This window comes from Equus quagga, chromosome 7 (assembly GCF_021613505.1).
Source record: "Equus quagga isolate Etosha38 chromosome 7, UCLA_HA_Equagga_1.0, whole genome shotgun sequence".
In the NCBI taxonomy this organism is placed as follows: Eukaryota; Metazoa; Chordata; class Mammalia; order Perissodactyla; family Equidae; genus Equus; species Equus quagga.
Window position 1 is genome coordinate 124,705,338 of NC_060273.1, and position 22,334 is coordinate 124,727,671.

A 22,334-nucleotide genomic window follows, 5' to 3' on the forward strand; every position below is an offset into this window, starting at 1 on the left:
CAAGATGAAGCATCAAGCCCCCCCAAAACCTGGATCCGCCCCGGCCATGTGTGATCGTCCACCAAGCTGCAGACTCGGCCCAGAGCTCCGCTCACATCCCAGCTGACGCGGGGGAAGGCGCTCCTGCACTTGGCTAAGACACGGTCTCTTTCTGTCCGGGTCCTCCAAAACCCTAGATTGCAGGCTGCAGATTCTGAAGTAGAAAACCAAAGACGAAAGGGGAAGCTAGGATCCTCCATCCTTGAATATGTGGCTGTGAAAGCTGCTCGCCCGGTTTTGGAGGGGTTCGTTTTTCTCCACCTGTGCTGGATTTCTCCATCAGGGGGCGCCCACACCCGCCACAAAACTCCCCATTCCTAGACATCTCGGTTCTGCAGCCCGAAACACGCCAATTGGGGGCAGATCCCAAGGACCGCACCGCCTCCTTCGCTCCTCCCTTCTCGCCTGCCTCGGGCGGACAGGGGAGGCAGAGATTTCACACTGGCCATTCATTTGTCAGCTTTGGGGGAGGGGACGCAGGAGCGAGAGACACGCAGCAGAGGCTGGGAGAGGGGAAGGGAGGCAGAGAAGATGGAGACAGAGAGGGAGAGACAAAGCTGAGAAACGGGACACAGACAGCTAGACTGTCTTTCCGCCTGTGGGTGTGCGCACGGCGGGACAGCTCTCCAGGCGCCGCGTAGATTTCTCCTCCCTCTCCCAGCATCTCCAGGGGACGTGCTGGACTTGCTGGGGCGCAGCTGGATCCCAGAGCAAAGAGTTTAAGCTATGACACTATTTTTCTACCTCGCTCTCACTGCCTGACACACTGATCGCTCCACGCCCAGTGACACAGACAGACAGCTGGGACAGCCCTAATGCCCTGCAGTCCGCACGCACCAGAGATGCAGCCCGGCGGCGCCCTCGCCTCCGCAGGGCGGGGGGCGCTCCAGCCGAGGGCGTACCCCGGGGCTCCCGGCACACGCTCTCCGCCGCCGCTCGACCAGCCAGTAAAGTTGCTCAACTCGGGCCGAGAGCTGGGAGGGGGTGGGGAGATGGAAGGATAAGGAGGACTGCTGTAGTCGGGGTAAGAGGGCTGGTCCTAGAGGCTCCAGATTCGGGTCCCCGCGCCACCTTTGTCTGGAGAGTGCTCTGAGCGCTCGTTTGCTCGTTGAGACGCGAGCGAAAACCGCCACTTCGCTCTTCAGGGTGAGATAAAATTCTTGCACATCCCTGCGATTCAGGGCAAGCTTTTCCCGCCCAGGCGCCTCCCAGACCTCCGCGGCGCTCCAACAACCCCACCCCCATCCCCTGCTCCCTCTTGGCCGGCCCCTGCGCACCGCGCGCAGGACAAAAGAATCCGGAGGCACCAGAGAGAGCCTTGACAGCCCCCAAGTCGCCAAAGAGGCGCGGCCCCGGGACCCTGTATCTCTCCCGGCCGGACCTCCTCCCGGGCTGCCTGCGGGCTGAGAGGTTCCTGTCCGTACAGGTCCCGGGCAGCTGGAGCGCCCGCTCGCCCTGTCAGGAACTGCCCGGGAGCAGCTTTCCAGGAACGCCGGGCACTGACCACACACCAGGGGAACCAGGTTGCCTGCACCAAGGCAGCTTCGGGGACTTGTATGTGGGCAAGTCTCGGGAGTCCCCATTCAAACTTTTGCCTCGAGCAGGTTTAACAAAAAAGATCAAGGTGCCAGGGGTCCCTCCCTCCTCTCCAGCTCAAGACCCCACGACTTTTCTAGGGGTTCTCTACAATTTCCTTCCCTCCCTTCCCCCAATTCCGTTAGTCCTTCTACCCCCACCCCACCCCGGGCTTCTTTTGTCTGCATCTTTTTCAGCATCCCGATCGCTGTGTATTCTTCTCTCCAAAACCTCCTTCTGAAAGTTACCTGCATTTTTAAGTGCCTGTATTTTCTTAACTTCGCCTTACAGCTAGTTCTCTTTGCCTTGATTAAAGCCTTCTGCCAATTACAATGTGCTTTTTTTCCAAGCTCGCTTTTTTTCCTATAAGTTTTTTTTTTTTTTTAAGGGGGAACAAAAGAAACGTGATTACCTTGAAAGACGGCTTATTGCAGTTGGGGGGAAAAATTCACCGCAGCGCTGCGCGAATGGGCTCGGCGTTGTCGGGGCGGGTCACATAGGAAGCGCGGTGGCCTGGGGAAGGGTGCGGGACGGTGCTGGAGGATGCGGGGCTGCCGCAGATCCGGGTCCCAGCGCCTCTCCACAGCACCTAATGTTCGCGGCTGTTGCGCCCTCGCGCCTGGAGTTCTTCCCCAGAAAGGCTCGGGGCAGCTCGCCTGCAAGTTCAAATGCGGGTTGTGACACCCATCATCATTATATCACTGTACCGTCAGCACCGAGGAGGAGACTCAGCGAGGAGGAGGAGGAGGAAGAGGAGGAGGGTTCATTCACAGGCTCCTGAAGCGCTCCGCAGCTTCAGCCACTCCTAAGAGCCCAGGCTTGGAAAGCAGGCAGAGGGGCGGAAAGGCAGCTCCCCGCGCCTGCGGTAGGGACCGCCTGCCTCCCTCCCCAAGCACTCCCACCTCTCGGCGTTTCTTCCTGACAAGAAGTACCAATCGGCTCGGGGACAGCAGCGCTCCCCATTCAGCGACTCACTAAGTAACATCGCGCTGTGCGCGAGGAAACCACTGCCCTCCCACCCCTCCCCACCCCCACTTCCCCTCCCCCCGTGCTGCCAGTTCTGGGTTAGGGGGAAGGAGCCCCCAGGCTCTTGTGGGGCAGGCCAGCACTAGACAATTGAGTACCGTCAGTTCTTCTTCGGAGCAAACGAAACTCTGTAAAACCAGCAAAGAACTTGGTTAAAGCGTGTTTATGCAGCCACAGAGCCTGCCTGTCCCATCTGAGGGAAGTGTCAGCCTCGAAGCTTCTGCCAACCTGGAAGAGACACTGGGAAAACGAGATCCTTCTGAGACCTAGAGGGAAAGTGTAAGAATTCCCCGCTGCCTTCCCCGGGAACGGCCCAATGGGGAGCCCAACGTCATTGCGCAACCTACAAAGACCCTGGTAATAAAGGGCTGGTTAGGAAATTCCCCCAAGTAAATGCCTTGTCGGATTCAGACAGATCCTCTTCTTCTGCCACAAACCTACATAAGTTTAGATTCTGCTTTCTTCCTTCTTCCTTTCCCTCAGTCTTTCCAAGTGTCCCTCATGGTAGAATATGTAATTTTTCTGAGTAACAGAGACTCCTTGGAGGTATCAGTCACCTTCCTTTTGGTCAGGAAATGGGGACCGTAATCTTTCCTTAGTTTATGTAATTTTTGTTTTCAGCCAAGCCCACCCGACTATGTAAACAACATCAACACACAGAAGAGTCCCCTGCATTGTGTTACAAAAGATTTCCAACAGGACCTTATAGAGCAAAGGGTCAACCAGTTGACACAAAGGATTTCTGCCTGTTAGAAAAGGGAGACTTTGTATTTTCCTTGTCTTTGAAGTCAGCTATGAGTTTATACAATGGGAACAAAATAAGTCCAGTGTGCACATCAGTTTAACACTGGGGATACTGGAATGGATAGCAAACTTTTCTTTCTAGGCAAATACGGAAATATCCTCATAATTCTCTCTGAAGTCTCTACTTAAAAAATTACATCAAACACAACACCTCACAACAGTGATGATTAAAGGAGAAAGTCAATTTTCATGCTGAATTTCTTTGAGTAGATTGGCTTAACCTCATATTTGAAAACTTGTAGGGGCCTAGACTCCTGTCATGAACATTTATAATGTTTCTTTTGTAAGTTTCTTTTGCAAGTTGTATGCATTTTTGCATGATCAGTAAGTCATAAACAGATAGAAGGTTTATCAGGAGAATTTCAGTCTCAAAATGTGCATCTTTCTTTTTTAATTTATCTGCTCACTACAGTGAATGACATTGCTATTAATTATAGGATTTGAAAACAATTGTTTGTTTTCACAACGATTTATTTATTCTTAGTATCGTTATTATACTACCATTCCTAAATTGAAATTCTGTTCCCTTAAATATCAAGAATAATAGAGTCGTAGAACAGAATTGGACTTCAACCTTCACACGTAACAGATAGTAAACTAAGGCCTAGGAAGTGACCTTCCTAAAGTTGCACAATTGATAGCAGAACCGTTTCCAGAGCACAACTCTTGACTCTTGGTCCAGTGGTCTTTTCGCTGTTCCTCAGAGCAACTATACAATCAAGATGACTTCACTCAGAAAGGGATAAAAATGAAATAAAGAATCTAGGGCTGGCCGGTGACGGAGTGGTTAAAAAGAAAAAACAAAAAAAAGAATGCTTATTGAAATTTATATGCCAGGCATCAGGGTAGACTTTCTCTGAAGCCCTTCACCGCATGTATTATTCTTCTCATTCTTAAATATTAGTAAACCTGGATGAGTTCCAAAGTTTAAGTGTTTCGCCCGAGGCCTCTTCCTAAGCGGTAATCTGCCAGTCTGCAAAGTTTTCTCTCCATTACCTTGCTCTCCCTTCGTAACACAGTTAAGTAAAACATTTCCACAAAGGAGATAGAGAGCAGAAACAAGCACCTAATAGCAGATTAATATCCATTTTCAAGGAAATGTTAATAGTTGACATTCACTGTGAATAATGCCATCTGCACATGATGGAACATGATGAAAAATTATGGGTCAGATACTCGTTACATCCTGAGATATCCTCCCATAGTTTGCCCAATGTGTTTCTCTAGCCCTCTAACGTTTACAGTTACTTGCAATGTCCATAGACATTACAACTCTTGACCGAGTAGTTCTCCAGGGCAAAGGCACTTTCTAGGGCAGACTTAACTAGTCAGAACATGGGCAACGTTGAAAAGCTTTGTACTGCACGCCTTTTCTTTTCTTTGGCTTGTAACATTATTATGTAGAAAATTAAACACTTCTTTAGGCTGTCAAATAACTAAAGTGAAATGACACCCTTGAATATCTGCTTTCTTTCTCCAAGGCAGATTTCCCCCTCTGGCTATCTATAATAGAGAAGGAACATTGCAGGTACGTTCAGGCCAGAGTCTAAAGCTGTATTATTTCCATGTAACCATCCATGAGGACTTCTGTATCTCTCTCTTTCCCTTTCTTTCTTTTTTTTTCCTTCCTTCCTTCCCTCCTTCCTTTCTTTGTTTCTTTCCTTTCTTCCTTTCTTTCCCCCAAGAAAAAGAGAATGAGAGAGCAGTTATTTCTAATTCGCCCATGTCTGAAAAATTATCAGAAGTTTTTGAATGGGAAAATACATTTTTGAAGCTTCTATAACTAAAACTGTTACACTCAAGTTACACTTCCTGTTACACTCAAGTCTGAATCAACCTAATTAAAATATCACTCTGTACGTCTCCCTTTAAATCATATCCTTGTACTAAAGACGTTCTGTAGGTAAACTCCACGGTCCCAGGTGTAGATAAAAGAAGACCTTCATTCCTAGTGCTGGTTTCTGCAAGAAACCGGAAGCCAGATGCTTCGCGTGCCTTGCTTCGTTGCCTTGATCTTGTCTTTAGGATCTTGGCTAAGGTCAGAGGCAGCCAGCCAATGACTTGGAGAAGAAAGGTGTACATGGCAGGTGGGTCTCCAGGGAATTTCATTATCTTCATCTAAACTTCCTTCTGAGGTCCTTTAGGATCATGTTTCCTTCTTCTCCTTTTTTATTGATCAGGTGAGGTGTTCCTAGACATGGTATTATCTGTTGCTGCACTGGGGAAGACAAGATTCCAGTCCCACCCACATTCAGAAAACAGAGCTCACATTCCAAGTCCCTGATCTGGCTGATCCTAGGCACAATGAAGCAAATATCCTTCCTGGCTGGTGAAAGAATGTGACAGATTAAAAATGCACCTTTAACGAATTCCAAAGACCCTAGAAAAAGGAAGCCAATCCTCTAAGATTGCTTCATTAAAAAAGAAGAAAATGTTTTACTCTATAGAATTAGGGACAGACATTTTATCCAACACCTTAAAATCTCTTGTTTTCTAGGAAATGCAGAAGTAATATAAGGTCTTTTGTTGCCTTCTTTAAAAAATAAAAGAAAGCCTACAGAAGGCAAAGTGATGGTGACAATCTCATTACGCTTTAGCCTGAAGTATATAAATTACTTGGAGAAGTTAAACACAGACAAATATCCTTAGAAAGCCATGAAAAATTTGATTTTTCCCAGAAATCAGATACCGAGCCTTTGCTCCCCAACCCCCAAATCAAAACGTTACAGTAAAATGTTTCTTTCAATAAAAGAAGGGTTTTTTTCTTTGCTGTAAATGTTCTGTTCATGGTTGGGCAGATTTCTCCAGAACTTAACTGGAAGACCATCTACATCACGACGGAACTATGCAAGCCCAAGCCAAGTTCCAACATGGAGTGATGGGAAAGGCTGGGCTGCTGAGAGGAGATGACTTCACGAGGGAGAAGAGAGGCTCTCTGAGTCGGTCCACACAGCAGCCAAACAGCTCAGCACATCTGCACTCGCCCCTGGGAGGCTGCCTGGAGCAGAGTATCAAAATTGCCATCGTTTTTATAAAGAAAAAGATCAAGGCATAAATAAAGCAGTCCAACTAAATTGGATCAAAGATAGTAACAACCTTACTTCCCTCCTTAGTCACTTTCTCAAACTCTTCTTTCCCTTCCAACAGCCTGAAAAATATAGGTCATTTTTTTTATAAAGCATTTGTCTGACTGAACCAAGACAAACTGAAGAATCTGGTTTCTGAACACAAGGAAGCGGTAGAGATCTTAGAATCTATGAGCCAGGGCAGAGAAGAACACAGAGGTTTTCTTAAGAGGCAAAACTTTTGCAATTGCTATTTATTTTCAGTGAGTACCAGACTCCATTTATTTAAGTGGAATATAGTGGGATCAGCTTTTGCGATGAGAAGCTTAATGAAAGCCCAATGGATGATGCAAAGAGCCACCGTGGCATCATTAGTGTCTCTGGTGAGCAGAAGTGGGACGCTAGACAGGAAACGAAGGCAGTTCTACATAGTGAGAAGAATGTTTGGAGAATTCCAGCACAGGTAACAGAACAGGGTGTGGAAGGAACAAGCAGGCACTCCATTTTTATTCCATCAGTAAATAGAATGAAGGACCAGTTGAATGTCAGGGACTTCAGGCTCTTGCCACAAAATGAATGGTCACATTTTAACCCCGTGATTCAAAGGAGATCAAATATTTGCTATAACACATCAAGAAAAACGAAGAGGAGAATAGCTATAAGACTCAGCAAATATTTATCACAAACAGGCTTCTCTCAATTTCGTTTCTATTTTCTTTGTTCAATTCAACGAACATTTATTGACACACATTTTTGCATGTGTGTGTGTTGGCTAGCCCAGTCAGCCATCTTTTAAAAACATGCCACTGACTAGAAATGGATCAGGGGAGAATGGTAGCTCAACAGATCCATTTCCTTTACTGGAAAATCTTTTCCATGCACATATTCTACTAACATTGAACCCTGGGCATTGATCTTGTTGTACACGAAGAAATTGTGTTTCTTATTTTCCTGTAGTAAAAACAGTTGGTCAGATGACACGTTCTCAGGGTTCATTTTAAGTTTCTGAAAGTCTCCCAGAGTTGATACATCAAACTAAAGTTGAGTGGTGTGGGGAAAGCATTAAATGTCATCCTGGCAGAAAAGAAGGTCAGGGAAACTGATCCCTCCAAGGGCACTAGGGTCTCTGGCTGCTGGACTTGAGGACCAAATGTAGGCATCAGAAAACAAGAGAAAAGAACAATGTGCTAAAAATTCTTCTTCTTAGTCATCACAAAACTGAAATAATTTGATTTCAAATATAGTATCAAATTTACAGGCTTCCCTTGAAAATGCAGCTGAGAATGTGTAATGGTCCTGCCCATCTTCCATGTCTGCAACTCCTTTGGGGACTTGCTATCTCTTTGTCTCTCTGGTGGGAGCTGCCTGTGACTGCCTCCTCCCTCCCACATCATCTCACATGATATATCTATCTCCTTTTTCCCCCACTTTATTAGCTATAATTAACATGTAACATTGTGTAAGTTTAAGGTGTACAATGTGATGATTTGATACATGTATATATTGTGAAATGTTTACCATAGTAAGCTTGGTTAACATATCCTTTACCTCAAATAATTACTTTTTTGTTGTTGTTGGTATGGTGAGAACCTCCACTCTCATAGCCACTTTCAAGTACACAATACAGTATTGTTAACTATAATCACTGTGCTGTACATTAGATCCCTGGAGCTTATTCATCTTATAACTGAAAGGTTATACTCTTTGACCAACATCTCCCCATTTTCCCCACCCCTCAGCCCCTGGCAACCACCATTCTACTCTCAACATAATAAAAAAGGCCATATATTACAGGCCCACAGCTAACGTCATACTCAATGGTGAAAGACTGAAAGTTTTTCCACTGAGATCAGGAAGAAGACAAAGGTGCCCACTCTCATCTCTCTTATTCAACATAGTCCTGGAAGTCCTAGCCAGGCCAATTAGGAGAGAAAAAGAAATAAATGGCAGACAAATCAGAAAGAAGGTAAAAGTGTCTCTGTCCGCTGATGACATGATCTTGTATACAAAAAATCCTAAAGACTTCATCAAAAAACTGTTAGACCTAATAAACGAATTCAGTTAAGTTTCAGGATGCAAAATCAACATACATAAATCAGTTGCATTTCTATACAGTAACAACTATCAGAAAAAGGAATAAAGAAAACAATCCCATTTGCAATAGCATCAAAAGCAATAAAATACTTGGGAATAAATTTAACCAAGGAAGTGAAAGATCTATATACTGAAAACGATTAAGACATCAAGGAAAGAAATTGAGGACAACACAAATAAATGGAAAGATGTCTTGTGTTCATGGATCGGAAAAGTTAATATCATTAAAATGGCCGTACTACCCAAAACCATCTATAGAGTCAATGCCATCCCCATCTAAATTCCAATGGCGTTTTTCACAGAATTAGGAAAAACACGATGTCTATCTTAGTTTGGGTTCCCCCGGAGGCAAGCCCTGAGACAAGGATTCAAATGCAAGTAGTTTATTTTGGAGGCAAGGCCAAGAAACATCTACAGAGAAGTAGGGAATGAGACAGGGAGGAAAGGAGCCCAGCGAAGGGTGCACTTCGAGCAGGTTGCCACTGTGGGCACCTGGAGCTTCCTTTCTCGGGGGAATTCTGAGAATCACTGGAGAACGTGCACCTCAGAGGTATCCCATCTGAGAGAGAGGGAGCCAGAGTATTTAAACACCTGTCATTGGCTGAGGGCTTTTCCAAGAGGTGTTAATCCGCTGCCACTTCTACACGTGTGCAGGCAGACTGGGCTCTGTTGTCTCTTAGGCTAAAAGATGCAGGCACTGCAATGAGAAGCTGGGCCAACACGCACATAAATGATAAAGGTGAGGGGATATGGGGGGGTACCAATCGCATCTGCTGTAATTCTCAATATTCTAATCACTACCTAGGCTGGCTAGGATTGCAGGACTGTCAACAATGGGTTTCCTTCTTGGTTGGGGCAAGATGAGATGGCAAGTTCTATGATGTCAGAGAGGAGTGTGAATCCATCCAGTGGCTCCTCCCACTCAGGCCGCCCTCCCCCTGCTCCAGGATCATCCCTACTGCTACTTTTTCCACACCTACTGCTGCCTCCTTAGCAGAATCTCCCGTGTGAGTTTCAAAGCCTCTCCTCCCTCCCACAGATCCCTCTCACACATCTCAACTCCCAGGCAGAACTAGGCAGATGAGGCCTGAAACCATTGCCCTGGAAATCATAAAAGAATCCTAAATTCATGGAAGTTAAGGTCTAGAGGGGCTGTAAATTCACTTAATGCAAAAAATCCTCTTACTTCAGATATGTCATCACCGGTGGAAGCTCCCTGAGAGCAGGCTCTTCATATGTCATCTTCATACTATACATGCAGGTCCTTAGCACAGTGCCTGCCCCAGAGATGGTGCTCAATATGTATGTGTTAAATAGATGTGGAATGAATACCTCAGTTGAGTGTGTTCTATGTCCTGGGAACTATCACAGAGAAGAGAGATGAAAATAGGAATAAAACATGCTCTCTGCCTCAAGAAACGTTGCAAACTCAAATGCCTTACCAAGGCCATGAGGATGCTCTACAAGAGTGAAGCAGGCGGAGAAGTAAACCAGAGCATGGTGAGCAGTGGGGTAAGTAAGAGAGTCCATTCTACTTAGTTCCACCCAGTCGTAATGTGGGACTGTTGGTCCAGTGCTTCCAGCTCTTGAAACGTTAAATAGGCCAAACCAAACAGGTCTGTGGGCTGATTCCCACCTGAAGGATCCTAAGATTGTGACTGTAGGTTTAACGATCAAAGGGAAGGCTGATGGGAGGCGAGCAGAGGTAGGACTCATTTTATTCTCTTTATACACTCTCTCCTTTTCTTGTTCTTTTTTGTTTTTTTTCTATCAGTAAACATCCTTATGAATCCCCAAGTGGCCAGTGTGTTCTAAAGAGACTTAGGAAGGGGAAGAATCAATGGCAGGGAGAATTCATGGAAGGAAGGGACCAATACATGAGGATTTCTGAAGAAACAGGGAAGGCTGAGACCAATTGTAGCTGCCAGGGAAGATGCCCCATCCCTCTTTGGGCCATCTGGTCTCACCAGGACAGAAGAGTCACCAGCAGCCCTGACTCTACTTGAGCCTCTGTTCCAGGGGCCAAGAGAATCCCTTTTCCCCATGCAGTTGAGAGATCCGAGTTCCCAGCAACCCAAGTGGCAACAGTGCTTGCGTTTTCCTGAGGGGTCTTGAACAGTAAGCCTGTTAGTTCTGCGCTCCTGTGTGCATTCTCCAGCAGCAGGATCCGCAGGATTTTATATCTTTGAGACAATGTATTCTGAGATATAAAAGAGCAATGTTACACTATTCATAAATAGAGACTGGCACATCAGTGTGAAAACAAAATAGGAGAGGATACATACCATAGCAAAGATAATTGCCTCTTTGGAGGGGGAAGAAGTAGGGAGGGAGATTTCAAGAGTGCTCACACCTGAGGAATAAGCCAGCAACTGGATTATAATTGGGAATTATTTCCTAAAATGACCCAGAGATGCCTAATGAAGATGGAAGGGACAGATGGCACCCAGGAGAACCTGAGAGCAGCCAGTGTTAACTTGGAATGGATGGATGGGTGCTGTTTGAAAACAGCGGGAGAGGGAGCAGTAAAGAGCAAAGGTGAGTAAAAAATTAGGTTGCTTGAAACCAGGTTATTTGGCAGATTCTCCTCAGTGAGGTTAAAAACTAAAATCCTGAAAGTTATTGTTTTTCCAGTCACTGCCCAAACTGCTATGTCAAATGTCCCCTTCTCATTGAGAATAAGGTTCTTGAACCTTGGGCAGACTCCATGACTCTCTGTACACTTTTCTTTAATATATGCCTGTTTTTACATAGTTTAAAATGCTGGTCTCATATACTAATTAAGGTTTTCCTTCCACCAAACCTTCTACGCCTGTAGCTCAAGGGACACGCACTGGGGAGGGAAGCATGTCTGCTCCTGTCCTCCTGCGGCTCCTCCCTGATGCTGGCGTGGGATGTGGGACGGTGCTGGGCAGGCTGCTCTGCGCCCTCTGCTCTTGCTCTCTCTAGGCTCCAGTGTTTCTGTTAGGAAGCGGCAGAACTGAGGGCGAAGGAAAGGGACGAAACTCTCTTACTTAACTGGCTGCTGTTATAATCCTCTTTGAGATCATTAAAGCTTCCCTGGATAACAGTGACTGACAGCTGATGTCTTTAGTGTGGTAGGTGTCCCAAAGCTGACCCCCTCAAGGACCTGTGTGCACCATCCAGGAGTCTCTATGGAACTCCCCCCCTGTGCAATTCCCTGCCCTGGGAGATGCAACTATGCTACTTCTTTCACCCTCTTCAATTTGATCTCAGTTGATATGACCATATCCCCTGCTGCTGTGCTGAGGGTTAGGGTTAGGGTCCGATCCTGGGAACAGCAGCAAGGCAGCTTTAGTGCAGCCACTTTCTGCTCCATCACTTAACCCACAAAAAATAACCCAAATCCTGATCCTTGCCAGACCGAGTAGTGGGAGCATGGGCTGCCCAGGCCTTCTCTCCTTCCAACCACTTCTTTTCGAATACTTCGCTTCCGTTTGGGTAGGTACAGGAATGATCCACAAATCCACTTCCTGAGTAGCCATGCTGAGCTCCACAGCTTACAGACATCCTCAGGTTCTGTGAATCATTCTCTTGGAGCCTCCTCTTCACATCTCCCTTGAGAAGAGAGAAAACAGACAGCACTTCCCACAAAAAAATAGTGAAATAATAGTACTCTAGGTGGAAGGCAGTGCGAGAGCTACTGGTGAGGAGAAACACAGGTTGCCAGGTGGTCCAAAAATCCAGCAATATGTATCTCACTGATGAAGAAAGATTTGCCAAAAAGAAAGGACTTACAAAATCCTTGCCTCCAGTTTCCTCTGCCCTGGCCCCTTGGCTTTCTATCTGTGTCCTTAGGCATTTGTACATGCGCACGTGCTTCCTGTCCTAGACCTCATGTCTCATTTCAAGAAAAGGCTTCCAGGCATCCCAGCAATAAGGCAGCCCCTACCAAACTCCAGGGTTTCTTCTGATTCATAGCACTGGCGACTCCATGAAGGCAGGAGACATCTTGCTACGGTTGAGCAGGAAGGGAAGAGAAATACTGCCGAGCCCCTGGAGGTCCTGGATCGAAAGGCCAGTTGTTTGACAGAAGGGAGTCATGGGAAGGTTGTAGTAATCTGAATGCAGATTCAGGCAAGGTAAATAGGTTCCTGACACGTCAGGCAGTTCCTGATCTGGTTTCAGATGGAGGAATTTATTAAGATTTAAGGTCTTAAAACTTGAGTGACAAACAGAACCCTTGGAATTGAAGTCACAGGCTCAGGGCATAAATCTCAGTTCTGCTACTTACAAGTTTTGTGAATTGAGCAAGTCAATTGACCTGCCTGAACTTCCTCACTGGCAAAATGGGGATAACAATATCTACACAACAGGGGTAACACCACGATTTGATGAGATAATGAAATAAAGCTCCCAATAAAGTGGCCAGGGCCACGATGTATGGCTGTGCAATCTATGCACTATACAAAAGGGTCCAGGCAAGTGAACGAGCGGGGTTTGAAACAGTACCCAAGCTCTGCTAGTTATGCCATAGACCCAATGCAGGGTTATGATGGACAGAAGGAAAGAGCAAACTTTCTTACACCTCTGACACAAACCCACCAAGCCTTGTACCAAGGGACTCTGCCTTCCCCCAGCTGACACCCCTTTCTAATTTTCATAATGCCTGTAAGACTTTAATAGCCACTAGATGAATGAAGAAATGGAAGACATGTCTTGTTGCTGGGGCACAGCTCGGGCTAATCTTCCTACAGAGGATAGCTCTCAATAAATCTACAAGAGCAGGCTCCAAAAAAATGGACCGGTTCAAGTCAAGGACCATCTGCAACTAGATAAGTGTTTCTCAATGTATATCCTGTGGCCTGTAAAAAATGATTTGCATTTACAGCTCTGACCAAAATCACAAGCAGTAGAAGAAGAAATTTTTAAACGGGACTTTGTCACATTTAAAAGATTCTGTGCTTCAAAGGACACCATCAGGAAAGTGAAAAGACAATCCATAAAATAGGAGGAAATTCTTGCAAATTAGATATCTGATAAGGAACTTGTATCCAGAATATATACAGGACTTTTGCAACTCAATAATGAAAAGACCAATACCCTGATATTTAAAAATGAGCAAAGTGTCTGAATGGACCTTTCTCTGAAGAAGATAGACAAATAACCGATAAACACGTGAAAAAATGCTGAATATCATTAGCCATCAGGAAAACACAACTCAAAACTACAATGAGCTGCTACTTCACACCCACTCAGATGGCTAGAATCAAAATGTCAGATAACAAGTTCAGGTGAGAATATGCAAAATTCAGAACCTCATACACTCTTGGTGGAAATGTAAGATGGTGCAGCCACTGTGGAACAGTCTGGCAGTCTCTCAAAGGGTTAAACATAAAGTTACCCATTTGCCTCAGCAATTCCAATCCTAGATATACATCTGAGAGAAATTAAAACATATGTCCACACAACAACTTGTATACAAATGTTCATAGAAGCATTATCCACAACAGCCAAAATGGAAACAAGCTACATGTCCATCAACTGATGAATGAATAAATAAAATATGCTATAGCCATATAAGGGAACATTATTCAGCAACAAAAAGGACTGAGGCCCTGATGCATGCTACAATATGGATGAACCTTGGAAACATCATGCTAAGGGAAAGAAGCCAGACACAAAGGACGATATGTTGTATGATTCCTCTTATATGAAATGTCCAGAATAGGCAAATCTATGGAGACAGAAGGTAGACTCATGCTTGCCTAGGGCTAAGGAGTATGGGGAAATGGGGTTGACTATTTATTTTTTTTTTTGGTGTTCTCTTCGTAGTAATGAAAATATTCTGGGATTATGTTAGTGTTGATGGGTGATAACTTTGTGAATATAATAAAATGCATTTAATTGTATACTTTAAATAGGTGAATTGTATGGTATGTGAATTATATCTCAAAGATGTTACAAAAAAAGTAAATATGTATTTAAAAAAATTAGTTGTGGTGCTTGTGAAGATGCAGGTGCCTCAGTCTTTCTCTAGACTCACTAAATTGGAATTTCCATGAGTGAAATCCAGGAATGTGCAATATAATCAAGTAAACTTGTTTATCCTTCTCATATGCATTGTTTGTCAAATATACAACTAATTTGTCCTACAAATGAATTGCATTCTATTTTTGTTATACCTTTTGCTCAGATATTTATCCTGGTAGTAAGTGTGGCATTGAAATCCAACAGTTGAGAAATAGTTCGGATAAAAAACTCTCCTGAGTGTTAATAGTTAAAGACAACAAGTGGAAGATTCTATCATTCTAGTTTTCTCCTTAGTGTGCTCAATGATAAAAACTAAAGGAAGGGGGCTGGCCCCGTGGCCGAGTGGTTAAGTTCGTGCGCTCCGCTACAGGCGGCCCAGTGTTTCGTTAGTTCGAATCCTGGGCGCGGACATGGCACTGCTCATCAGACCACGCTGAGGCAGCGTCCCACGTGCCACAACTAGAAGAACCCACAACGAAGAATACACAACTATGTACCGGGGGGCTTTGGGGAGAAAAAGGATAAAATAAAATCTTTAAAAAAAAAAAAACCCAAAAAACTAAAGGAAGTAAAAGAAAAACCAAGAAAAATTTCAGTAATTCATGGTAGAAATTGTTATTATCATCTTCTCCACTGTGGAACAAAATAAAGACAAGAAGACTCCCTGGAAAGTGTCTAAAACTCAGGGGATCTAGTTTCTACTTGCCACTTCACCACCAACCGTTAGGATGAGATTTCATCTTCCACATCTTAACCTCAGCCATTCCTTTTACAGTGTTTGCTAAAGCAGAATGAAAGATTGTGGTGAGGGATGAAAATTTCAGCTGCATGCACAATGAATATTAAAATTTAAATTTTCATATTAAAGATCTTTTACTCTTGAATTGCATAACTGTGTTTATATTTGTATGGAATATTAGTATTTACAAAGTTACAAAGCTGGAATTCACTAGTCACTTAATGCTAGAACTATCCCTGTATAGTACATATGGAAGGTATTAAAAGGCCCTCTGCAGAGACTTCTAGTTGCTCCCTGGTTTAAAAATGTAACCAGGATTTGTTTTAATCGGGTATGGTAAGACAGCAGACACTGAAATGATTGTCATGACAGAAGAAAAGTTCACACTCACAGATCCCTAGACGCACAGCATGCCATACAAGGCCACGTGGGGAACAACCAGGGATGGTCAGGAGCCAGAAAAAGCAAGAGCAGAGCATGGCCCAGAGCCTTTGTTTTTGCTTTTTTTGTGTGTGCAAGGAATGGGCAAGACAGAGTAGGCACACTGAGTAACTTCAGGATTGGATAGTTTGAATAGTTTTGGCCGGCTCTGGGCTATAGAGGTGGTCCCTAGTTGTTGGCACCTGGCCCTGGGGAGATTTAGGGCAGGTGTTGTCTTGGTGTTGAGAGTTTGATAAAGGAGGTGGTTGGGGATGTGGGCTCTGGGTTGTTTGGCTTGTATACAGAAGGCATGCTCACAGGGGAGTCGTTTGCCATCTAGGAATGCCAGCAAACAGTGCCAGCTAGGAATTGGCTAGCAGTCTCTCCAGGATCAAGGCACCAAATGCCAGAGCATCAGGGATACAAAAAATAAGGAAATACAGATGGTATACTCCCCTCAGCTAATCATCTGCCCAATAGGTCACTTCTTCTTTCCATGCGGATCATCACTACTGGGAAAATGACAACATTTCCCAGATTCCCTTGCAGTCAGGGAGGACCGCTTGACCAAATTCTGGCCATTGTGACAGGAAGGGAAATGAGGTGAGCAACTTATAGGATATGTCCTTCAAGGATGGCAACACAGCCTCTCTTCTCCCCCTTCCTTCATCTCGCTGCCTGAAACGTAGATGTGGCAGTCAGTCTTCTTGGATCATGTGTATAAGGATGACAGCCTATGGGTGGCAGAGAAGCAAGGGAGAAGGAGCCTGGGTCCCTGACACTGGGAATCTGCCATGCCGGGTTTGATGTGGTTACATTCGCTAATCAGATTGTTCCATGAGAGGGAACTAAACTGACAGCTTGTTAAGTCACTCTAATTTTGAACCTCTGTTACCAAGATTAAACCTAAATCCTAAGTGACATGGTTGAGCTACCATGCACAGTTGTGCAAGCATCTTGCACACTGCACAGTGTACAGCCTCTGTGCTGTACATGGTAGCCTTGAATGTAGTCCCATTTCTCAGATGAGGACAGGCGTTCTCAAGGAGGTTAGGCCACACCTTTAGTAAATCCTACATCCAAAGCCCTACAAGGATTACAAAACCCACAGAGGATAATATGCCAGTTCCATTAGAAAATGAAAAACAGTAACATATCAACCTTCTTAGGCAAAAGATAAAAATATGTTAAGTACTCAAATTCAATATTTACTTAGAAATGAAAGTAAGAAATTTAAACAAAAATAGAATTGGAGACAATTCGTCTGCTGAATGTTGTCCAACATGTTAAGAGGAACAGGATATCTCCTTAAATTCCATAGCGGAACTGACAGGCTGTGCACAGGGGCAGCTATAATGCCTGCGTGTGCGGGTCTATCATTTGCATGCATTACGATGGAGATTGAGCATCCATATTTTACTTACATGTGCCAGGGAAGTGATTGCACTTCCCAAGATCCCTTTGTACTCATAATTACTTGATTTGTGAACCAAATGTGTGGTTTGAGGATGGAAATAGGTACACAGTAACTCCGTTTGGGAGGTCCAATTTTGACATAAATGACTTGAGACTTTTTCATGAAAGAAAGATTAGATATAGAATTCAGATTCAGTTGACTTAAAACATTTGATATTTGGCAATTCATCTTTTGAAAGGTCCAATTTGATTTTCTGCACTTAAAATTGGACTTTGGGAGATATGGTTAAGTGATAATTAAAATACTCAACCTGTAACAAGAAAACAAGTACAAAGTATCATTTGTATCAGTAGGATATATCATAGCAACTCTAAAACCTTAAGAAAAATAGTTTCAATATTTTATATTGAAATGAATTTAACAACATTCTGCAATGATCTGCTGGTTATTCTAAAACACATGTTCATAATACTAGCAACTGCAAAATTGAATTTTGGGCTTACGTGGCTGCTGGTGGCTGGCATGGGGCAGCACTGTTAGCCATCTTAAAATAATCGTTTTGGAACAATTTTAACCGGAAATTCTGGGAAAAGTTATATTCAAAAAGCTTGCAGCAGTAGTAGTTAATTTGAACAGGACAACCACCATTAGGTTTTACAAAGGATGTTCTCGTTGGCTACGGTAAATGCACAAGGCTGGCATTGATTTCTAACTTCTATTTTGGTGACAAATCTAATCATTATATTATCTCCCCACTAGGGAAACCAAAATATTTTGTTTCCAGGGTAGTATTTGTCCAAAAGATACAAAAAGATGCTATAATATCAGATGAGCTCTAAATTTCTCTCATTCTTTCCCCAAATATAATTGTGGTGGTAATTAAAATAATGACAACGATAAAAATAACAAACATAATAGCCACCAATGGTTGAGCATCTAATACAGGCCAAGAATATCTTCAGGACAATCTTGAAAAGTAAGTATTATTATTCTAGCTTGACAGAGGAGAAAACTGAAGTTCGGAGGGGAAGGACGCTATCTCAAGGAGCCAAGATATGACTGATTCCCACTGCTCCTTCCATGAACAAGATACCACATATGTCTCTATGTAGTCATGTATTCTCGTGTTTTTTGGAGGACATAAGAGAAAAGGGCTGAGAACAGAGAGAGAGAGAGAGAGAGAGAGAGAGAGAGTGAGATTACAGCAAGCAAGCTCACATACGTCTTATGAGAGCATGAGAGGTGAATTTATCGTGATGTAGTATTTTGCTCTTATTCTCAGACCTGAGATGCCATCTGGTTCAGAGCATAATTTATTCTAGTAAAAGGTTACAACTAAATTTCCAAAGAGGTACATTGTAACTTCCCCAGGAAGTTGCTACTCTTTCCACAGGGGGGAGTCACTTTTTTTTTTCTTCTTTACTAAACTGAAGCTGAACAGAAAACAGAGACTGCCCTGCTCCCACCCTCCTTCAGTAAAAGGGAGGGGGAAGTGTGTGGCAAAGCTCCTCACCACATGTAAGTGGCCTCAGACTTAGTGAAGTACTCTGTAAATCCTTGCCATCCTGGACGTTCTGATAAACTCCGGTCTGGGGATACATTATTTTGATTTTGATAATTTGTCTTCTACCTCATTCGGTTTTACACAAGAACCTAGAAAAATCAATTGGTGTTTTGTTCCATTCCTTTTATTCAATTAAATGCTCCTTTTCACCTCTTTCCTTTTTTTTCCTCTCTATCATGCTTCAAAGTAAGACAGCACGATAGCATCAGCCTTGGTATTAGCCCTCACAGATAGAAATGTTCTTGAAATAAGTTCAGTAGGACTTTTTGTAATAACTTTACCCGTGTTCTCAGACTGCTATCAGCCCCTGAGGTAGTCATAATAAACATGAACTGAAACCTCAAAATCTTCAGGAAATTCTGGCCTTAAAAAAAAACTGCCTTTGGAGGTTTCTCTAAAGTTAACGCAATGTTTACAAATTGGGTCAATAATCTATAAAAATAAAACCAGGAATTATTTAAGAAGATAACTAAGAAACCTCTGTTTATATGGTAGTAAAAACCATAAACTTAAAATTTTCTCACAAAAGTAAGACAGTGATTTCATAAGAAGAGGACTCCTTAAAGGGAAAATGAGTGTTAAAAGTTTTGCATTTGCTCCATTTTCTTAAATAAAGAGAAAATGGGATTTAGAAAAGTAGTTTTATGACATTTTCATAAAAGTATAAAGTTAATAAAGCTTGTTTAATAAACATCAGTTCGTTTGTTAAAATAGCTTCGAGGTGGTCTCATTGCCGTGTAAAATTTAGCTTGCCAGGAAAAGCTTACTCCAGACCCAAATTGTTTTCATTTTGCTGATATATCACTTAGAGATACCACGCTCTTAGCAATCCTAGGTCACACACTGTGACCTGAAGTGTGTGTCGCCGCGAACTGCCTCAAGTTCCTCTATTTTTGTTACCTCTTGGCCACAAAGCACAATGGGTTCAATGATTAATTATTTCTGGAAATTACAATGGCCTAATGAACTCCTAATGAACACTTTTCATGTTCCAGAAATTTCCAACTCAAATACGAACTTAAACGTTAATTTCCCTGTGGCTTCTACGTTTGAAAACATCTGCTCTTTTACAGCATCCTGCCTGCCTTCCTTCGTATGTGTTGTTTCTATAACCTGCAAACTTCTTTCCTTGCTTGCCACCTTTGTTTGTGTGGAAAAAACTGACCAAAATTTCAAGACCTGGATTAAGCTTAGAAAACTCCGTGAAGTTTTTCTGAAGTGACTCCCCCTACTGTACGCCAACCTCACCCCCTGCTGCCTCTCAGGAGAGGTAGCTACTGTGCATTGTATGCACTTCTGTTATTGCATTTATCTCAGTATGCTACAATTCATGGATTACATGACACTTTAAAAGCAAGAACCAATGGGGTTGGGTTTTTTTTGTACTTGTACCCCAAATTTCTGGAGCACTGTTTGACATGTAGATATCCTGAAAAATGACTTGGTGAAAAAATGAACGGTGAGAAGGAGCACATCTGGTTTCTATGTCAGAGACACTTCTGTTTCCTTCTCAGTTCTCAAAATGAAGTGAAATCATTAGTGCACCTACTTTGTCATCGTTGAAAAATTATTCATGGCCATATAAGGGTTGAAATAGCAATAGACTGCCTGGGTTTGAAATGGGCTTCACCATTTTACTAGCTAAATAAACTTGGACAAAACTTAATTCCACTCTCTCCCTCCAAAAAAGTCTTTAATCTACTCCCTTGTAAAACCGAGATTGTAATACTATTTACCTCATAGGGTTCCGGGGACTGAAGGGTGTCATGTACATGGAGGACTTTGCCTGAGACCCCGCATGTGGAAACAGCCCTTATAAATGACCAACTATCAGCATAGTGTCTCACAAACTATTTTCACTTTTAAAAAATCCTCACTTTGTGGCAGCTTCTCCTCCTCTTCCTCCTCCTTTCCCTTCCTCTTCAACAGCTTTATTGAAATATGAGTGACAAACATATTAATGGGTCTACAGCTGCAAGAAGAAAAAAAGTTCTGGCGATGCTTGCACAATGTGAATGTACCTAATGTCACTGAACTGTACAGTTAAAAATGATTAAAGTGGTAAATTTTATGTTATGTGTGTGTTTTCCCATTTTAAACATTTAAAAATATTCTTAAATAACGTACAATAAACTTCACATATTAAAAGTGTACAATATTTTTGACAACTTTTGCCATTTTTATACACCTGTGACACCATGACCACAGTAAAAACAATGAACATATTTATCATCTCCAAAATATTCATTGTGTTCTGTGTCAACCTGCCTTTCCTCCGACCAACCTCCCACCCCAGCCAACCACTGATCTTTTTTCTGTCACTATAGATTAATGGATATTTTCTAGAATTTTATATAAATGGAATCAGTATGCACTCTATTTTGTCCGGCTTTTTTCTTTGAGATTTAGCGCTGCTGTTGTATCAACAAATCATTTCTTTTTATTGCTGAGAAGCATCCCATTGTATGTATTATATCACAGCGTGTCTATCCATTCATCTCTTGAAGGATATTTGGGTTGTTTACTCCTTTTTATTGCTGAGTGGTATCCCATTGTATGTATTATATCACAGTGTGTTTATCTACACATCTCTTGATGGGCGTTTGGGTTGTTTCCAGTTTTTTAGCCATTGCAAATAAAGATGCTGTGAAAAGTCACATCCAGATCTTTCCAGTGACATAAGCTTTCATTCTCTTGGGTAAATAACTAGGAGTGGAGTGGCTGGATCTAATGGTAGATATATGTTTAACTTATTAAAGAAACTGCTAAATTGTTTTCCAAAGACATTGAACCCTTTATTCGACCACAATGGGTGCCTGAGAGCTTCAGGTCCTCCACAGCCTGGACACTTGGCACCGTGGTCTGCAAACTCTCTAAAGGCAGTAAACTGGCACAGTGATAGGGCTCACTTTGTTATTCCTCTCCATCATGTATCACTATCCTTTCTTGCCTGACTTCCAGTTACTCGAAAGCCATCGTTTAATACATTTTGTCCAGTTTTCCAGTCGTTTCCGCCAGGATAGGTCTAGGCTCTTTTTTTCCTTTTGGTCATGAGTCTAAGTCTTGTATGTCTTCAATCTTACAGTGTGAACAGTTTGATTTACCAGGTAAACCAAGAACGATGTGATCATTCAGTGAAACTGCAATCATATCTCACGCTTTCTAATATTTCAGTTTACAACGAACACCGAATAACTCACCTATTATTTATATTGTGTTAGATTTGGATGTTGGATATCTATTATAAAGTAGGTTGAACATAAGAAAATGCAATTTCTCATCCACTGATGTGGGGAGAAGAGAAGCGAGGGGGACATATCACTCTTTCCTGGCCAGTTAGTTGATTCTGTGCAATTTGCGCATTAGCATCAGAGAGGACAATGGAGTATAGAGTTGCTCAGCACTGCCCCCAGTCAATTGTAAGAACTTAATAAATGAAGATGGTTGTTGATTTAGTTTGGGTAGCTTAGAAACCCAATGACACATCAGCTGAACTGCAAGAGATACTTCTAAGGAATTTTCACTTTTGTTCACTTTACTTCTGATACAGTTTATCAAGCAACTCTACTAAACAGGGTTTGTAAAGAACTCACTTGT

The 22,334-nt window shown here is 43.0% G+C and overlaps 1 protein-coding gene across 2 annotated transcripts in view; it reads right to left on the reverse strand.

The window, feature by feature from the left end:
* VCAN (versican) overlaps positions 1 to 2,577 on the reverse strand; it is a 105,668-nt gene extending 103,091 nt beyond the window's left edge. Inside the window, exon 1 of one of the 2 annotated variants that reach the window (XM_046666395.1) lies at positions 2,027 to 2,577. The gene's annotated coding sequence lies outside the window, so the exon portion shown is untranslated. The remainder of the gene's footprint in view (positions 1 to 2,026) is intronic. The other variant, XM_046666396.1, reaches the window with a different exon arrangement.
* Between the last annotated feature and the right edge of the window lie 19,757 nt (positions 2,578 to 22,334).